Source organism: Ascochyta rabiei, chromosome 12, assembly GCF_004011695.2.
Source record: "Ascochyta rabiei chromosome 12, complete sequence".
Classification (NCBI taxonomy): domain Eukaryota; kingdom Fungi; phylum Ascomycota; class Dothideomycetes; order Pleosporales; family Didymellaceae; genus Ascochyta; species Ascochyta rabiei.
In genome coordinates, this window is record NC_082416.1 from 887,988 (window position 1) to 894,387 (window position 6,400).

Sequence of the window (6,400 nt, forward strand, 5' to 3'; positions counted from 1 at the left end):
GGCCTAACATTGCCTTTGCTACATCTAGGCTAGCACAGTTTCTAACTAACTCTAGACAGCAGCACTATAACGCAGTAGATTAGGTACTATTATACCTACAAGGAACACAAGACCTGTCCCTTACCTTTAGAGGCAACAAGCACCTAGTAGTTGCTAGTAATGCATTATTTACTAATAATACTCTTAATAGGAAGAGCTTCTAAGGATATACTATTAAACTATATAGAGGACTTATTACCTAGAGAGCTAATAAACAAGACACAGTTACTACATTAACAACTAAAGCAGAGCTACTTGCTCTAGCACAGATAGCTAAGGAAGCTATCTTTATCTTACAACTATTGTTAGAACTTAGTATACACCTTTTATAATTAATAATTACTATTTAATATAATAATACCTAGACTATCTAATTAATTAATAAGGAAGTCTTAAAACTCTAAACTAAACTATAATATGTAGATATTTATAACTACTAGCTGTAATAAGAGGTAAATAAAGGCACTTTAACAGTAACCTATATCCTATCTACTAAGATATTAGCTAATAAACTTATAAAGGCTCTGCCTGTAAGCAAGTAGTTAACCTTTTTAAGGTAGCTAGGACTAGAGAAACATACTAAACAAAAAAAGCTAGCTAACACCTAGATAGAATTACTTAACTAAAAGCTTACTAACCTAATAGGAGCTAATTATGTCTAGCTTTAATACGGCCTTAAAGCTAAGGGGGTGTGTTAGATAACTAACCTTGCTAAACCAAGTAAGGGGGTTAGAGTTAACCTTGGTTAACTTAGGGGCTAGCGGCACACACACATAAAATTAGCCATTACAACAGATAATTATTAATTAATTACCTTAATTATTATCTTTGCGCATTAAGCATATTATCTAACAATAGTATTTCTAAGTAGTATACTATTAAGTATATTATCTATAGTATTATAGAAGATTAGGTAACTTTAACCTACTCTACCCTACCCCTAACCTACCCCTACCCTACTCCTACCTAACCCTACCCTACCTAACCTCTACCTCTACCCCTAGTCTGTGTAGACTGTACCCTACCCCTACCCTACGCTAGAGGTACCTCAACCCTACCCCTACCCTATGTAGACCCTACCTCTACCCTATCCCTACCTAACGTCCGTGCAGACTGTACCTAACCCCTACCTAACCCTAGGGTACCCCCTACCCTTTTGCCAGCGTAGCGTACAGACCCAGTAAACCTTACATACTAATAGAGGGGTTTAGATAAAAATATTTAAGTTGTTACTATACGCTGGAAACTATCTAGGTGTTAGATAACTAACCTTGTCGAACCAAGTTGGGGGTTTGAGGTTAACCTCGGTTAACTTAGGGGCTAGCGGCACACACACATAAAATGAGCCATTAAGACAGATAATTATTAATTAATTACCTTTATTATTATCTTTGCACATTAAGCATATTATCTAAAAATTAAGAGTCTTACTAACACTACTAAAATACCCTTTTAATATATTGTTATTAACTATATGTAATTTAATAATAATTCTTATAGATTATATAACCTACACACCTTAGTTGTATTAACTTTAGACCTAATACGCCTCTCTAGACTTATAGGAGAAGATAGACCTAAACTAGACTATACTTCTAAGGACTAAGCTATAAGTACCTAACGCCCTAGACATTACTAACTATAAGAGGAGGCTAGCCCTTAGCAATAATAAATAAGGAAACCCTTAGCTTCTAGAAATTATATCTAAACTATTAGCTAACAGCCTAAAGGTATAGAAGGAAGATAATAACTATTAGAAGAGCTGTCTTAAATCCTATAAGATAACGTACTCCACAGGTAAGCGGATCAAACAGGTGAGCAGATTACTCTGCTAAGACTACACCAAATTTCTACCCTATTATAGCTTGCATTAGCCCACTTTAGCCTTGTATACAGTAGTGCAGTACATAATATTATTTAGAAATATCTTCTACAGCCTTCTTACATGTATGTAAGTTATGTCTAATATTGTAGCACTTTGTACAGCGTCTTTAGGTTACTTCCCCTCCTTTAGCGCGCACTTGCTTCTTTGCCTTCTTACTATTACCACGCGCCCTAAACTTAGTTAGAGTAGTTAATTAAAGGCCTTCCTTAGCTGTTAGGACTCCCTCCTGCTGTAATTGCTTTCTTTTATGCAATTTACGTTGCGTAGCAGCCTTATTTACTGCTTAAAGCCTAGTAATCTCCCTTTAAGCTAACACTAGCTTATGCGCTACTATAGCTGCGCCTTTAGTAAGCTTTTTAAAGGCCTTAACTATTAAAGTTAGTAAGCTGCTTGCATGCCTTTAAATCCTCTCTTAAACCAGCGTTAATTGCGACCCTAATTGCAGGGTAGTGCTTAGGGTTTGGGACTGCTAGGGCTTATCTTCTATAGTAGGTAGCGGTAGGGTACGTAGGCGGACATTAAGACCCATTATGACCCGTTCTAGGTCAAGGGGGACTATTCTAGCGCCTTAGAAGCCTCCTTAGATATTGCTAGAAGTAAATGTCTCCTTATAGGCGTCTATAAAGTATAGTAGGAACTTAGTTTTAGTAATATAAGTAATATAGTTATGTATAAGATTCTTAGCTTAGCGCCTATATACCTTCTTTAAAGGGGCAAAACAACCTATATCTAGTAGTTATAAGAGGTAAGATAAGTATAGAGGCATATACAGTATAACAATCTTTGCTTCCTTACAGTATTGTTAGAAGTTAAGGGAGTTGTGGCTCTTGTGGCTGTTAATAAGGAGCAGCTAGTGTACTCCTTAGGTGCGTGTCTTTGTATAGGCATTAAAGTGCTTTAACTAGTCTAGACCAAGCTTGTTAGTAGTCTATCTGTTCTTAGAGACTCTAATAACCCAGTTATAGGGCAGATTGTCCTCTTTATACCAGGCAGAGAGGTAGTTACAGCCTTTAAAGATAATAAAGGGTAGAATAGCCTACCCTGTGCTATTAATGCCCTATATAACCGTTGTCTACTCTTAATTGCCCTGCTGCACTGCCTTTAGCTGTCCTTAACGCTCTAAGCCTGTAACAACTGCTCCTATTAATATCTAGCCTATTATAAAGCCTGTTTTATTAAAGTTGTATATATTATTGTCCTAGATGCTATACTTAGCTTTAACATTTGCTACAAGCCTAAACCAGCCCCTAATAATCTCTAGATCCTTATAGAGGGCTCTCTTGTAGTTGTACTTGCAATTAAACCTTACTTTAAGGTTAGGGCAGCGCTTAATAAACGTGTTAGGCCAGTTTATGCTAACATGGCCTATATTACGCTTAGTATGCAAAGAATTAGCTATATTAGCTATAGCAGCCAGCTAAGGGGCAAATCCTTGTATATCTAGCTTAAGGATATACTTAGCAATTACGTCCTCCTTAGTCTAGTCTATAATCTGTTAAACTGGCATATAATCAGCTTATGTAGGTTGTCCTGTGTATTAAGCGTGTAGTGTGCTGTAAGGCGTGTTATATATAGCTACAGCGCGTTATAGGGTAAGTATTGCGTCTTATTTAATTGCCTAGAGCGCAAGCTGTATTGCAGCTTCTCTTAAGGGCGTAGATTGATGTTGTTGTTAAGGCATTGCGTGGTAAGGTGGAGGTTTGGTGTGGTCTTGGCAGAGTGATCCGCTCACCCGTTTGATCCGCTCACCCGTGGAGTACGTTAGCGGATAGAGACTACTACAAGGAACAAACTAACCTAGATAAGGTAGTAATGTTTATCTAAAGCTTAGTATTACCTTACCTTATAAAGAACAGCTACTAACTAGGTAAATTAATTTAAATATAGCTTATTAGCCTTAAATATATAGTTAGTATTAATGCTAAAGAAGAACAATTACGTGTACGCTACTAATACCTAGTAGCCCTTAAACTAATAAGACAACCTAGGAGCTAGGATACCTAGCTCTTTAAGTATAATTATGCTGTAACTAACACTAAAATAGAGAGCGTTGCTAAAATATACAATATATAAGACACTATTTAAGACTTCTTAGATTTAGTAATAAAAATAGCAATAACCTAGGTAACAATATTCTAGGACTATAGCAGATAAGAACAAAACATAACTTATAAAGAAAAAATAAAACACTTCTAAGAGTATATAAGTAAGTACTACCCTAAGGAGAGATAGTAAAGGGGCGCCTTTGCTGCAGGGAACAACTTAACTCTTACTACTAGTAGTAAATCTACCATAGACACTAACAGGGACGCCTCTTATGTTGTTAAAGACGTATTATCTACTCCTAATACACAGGGGAGTTAGGGAAGACCTTGTTAAAAACAGAATATTAGTTAAATAACTATATCTAAGCAGTCCCTAAGAGGGGATATAGCAGTAGCTAGAGGAGCAAAATACCCTACTTATAGACAACATTATAGACTAGAAGATTACTACTATATCTATAAAGATAAATCACTAGAATAGTTTACCCTATAAAATAGAATTGCTAAGATAGTATAATTTAGGATAGAACAAAATACTAACCTTTAGGATTAGGTTAGATCTGTAAAACAAGCTTGCACTAAGACACTAGCTATTAAGACATCCTAAACACTAGAGGCACCTCTAGGATAACTATAGGAATAGAAGATATTAATAATTAATATAAGTCTAGTTAAAGAATTATACAATATAGAGCTACTAAGCTACCCTCTTAGGAGCTCCTTTATTCTTAACTTAGGATTAATAATCTATATTATAAATAACAAGGACTAAATATTAGACCTTACTCTACCTGCATTAAACAACTACCTATAGGCAGGAAACTCCTATGTATAGATATAGAGATATTACACTATCTATCTCTATCTATTAAATATAAGCTAACTAACTACTCTTAAACTATATAACGTAGCATAGTGCCTAGACATACTTTGCAACCTTATCTCTTTCTAATAACTACGTTAACAGGGCATCTGGTAGGACACAAAAGGAGATCTAACTTAGCTTAGACAAGTAGACAACACAGCTATTACATCCTTAGATAAATAATATAGATAATAGGTACTTAGGGAACAGCTATAAGCAGCATTTGCAATATAATTAACACAATGCTAAACACCTAAGACTGCTACACCGAACACCAACTTTTCATAGTTGGAGAAAGGTCGATTTCTATCGATTTTTCATCCCAATATTACGAACATGCCCTCCTAACATCTATTTCCAGCGTCTGTTTTGTAGTGCAGGCGCTGGAACAGGCGCGCTGGCTATTGTAAGCTGAACAGAGTGGTTATCTAGTCTTAGTTGAGATGAAATCTCTGCAATGGCCTGTGCGCTTGAAGATTTAGACTGGTTGAAGGCACAACAAACAGAGAACTCCTAGCTATAGCTATTGCCTGCCTAGCAATTGCTACACAGCTATTACCTTATTACAAATACCCCCTATTATAACTAGCTATACCGACCTCCTATACCTAGACAAAATTAACTAAGTAACAGCTTAAACCTACCCCTAATACAAACACTATATCGACAAAGTAACAGCTCTCTGTTTAGGCCTATAGATACCTGCTGCCTTTGTGAAGTGGTAGGTCTATATCCCTAGCTATATCCTACGAAATCGACTAAGCAACAGCTTAAACACCCCCAGCAGTCTACTACTAGCAATAGTAATAGACAAACAAAAAACAACAACAACAACACCAACAACAACAATATAAAGACCGTCTACTGCAATAGCAATTGCTAGCAATAGACAACAAACAACAAATACTAGAACTACCTACTTCTAGGATAGTTCTACACAACCCTAATTCGACAGGGCAACAGCTCTTCTCAACAAACTAGGGCACAGGCTCTTACTTTTGGACTACGAACACACATTTACTATCCCTTTAAAGAAACACACTCCTTAAATTACTAGAGCAGCTTAACTGCTCTCGTCTTATATAGTCTTAGACTTACACAGGACGTTAAACTTATTAATTAATCAATTAATCAACCTAAGACTGCTACTGCTCTGCTATAGCATAAGCGAATAGGGCACCTTAAAGCTGCTACTATTAAACACCTTATCTAACAATCTTAGGGGGTAAGAGTTAGGGGTATTACTACAGTCTAATATAATGCTTACAGATAAGCTAAGACTAAGAGGCAAATTAGTTAAACACTTCAAATAAGTAATAAAGGACTAGGAGAACGTATAGTAATTGACTTCTACTTATATAAAGAAAGATGCTTTACTAAAGAAAAGAGCTAATTGCTTGCTGTTAACAGGCGATCTAGCTTCCTCTAGGACTTCTATTTTAAAGATAATTAACTAGGAAAGATAATTATCTACTTCCTAGACACTCTTACACAATTCCTGTTAAAATAATATAAGATCTAGGTTAAGGTAATTAAGTATAATAGTAAAATTACTACAATAAAACT

The 6,400-nt window shown here is 35.9% G+C and overlaps 16 annotated features.

The window, feature by feature from the left end:
• Positions 1-904: part of a mobile genetic element that runs on past the window's edge.
• Positions 1-6,400: part of a mobile genetic element that runs on past both edges of the window.
• Positions 369-422: a tandem repeat.
• Positions 836-864: a tandem repeat.
• Positions 984-1,072: a dispersed repeat.
• Positions 1,060-1,170: a dispersed repeat.
• Positions 1,238-1,297: a dispersed repeat.
• Positions 1,304-1,360: a dispersed repeat.
• Positions 1,361-1,826: a mobile genetic element.
• Positions 1,790-3,688: a mobile genetic element.
• Positions 3,689-5,100: a mobile genetic element.
• Positions 5,104-5,775: a dispersed repeat.
• Positions 5,630-5,750: a tandem repeat.
• Positions 5,812-5,969: a mobile genetic element.
• Positions 5,969-6,400: part of a mobile genetic element that runs on past the window's edge.
• Positions 6,235-6,400: part of a long terminal repeat that runs on past the window's edge.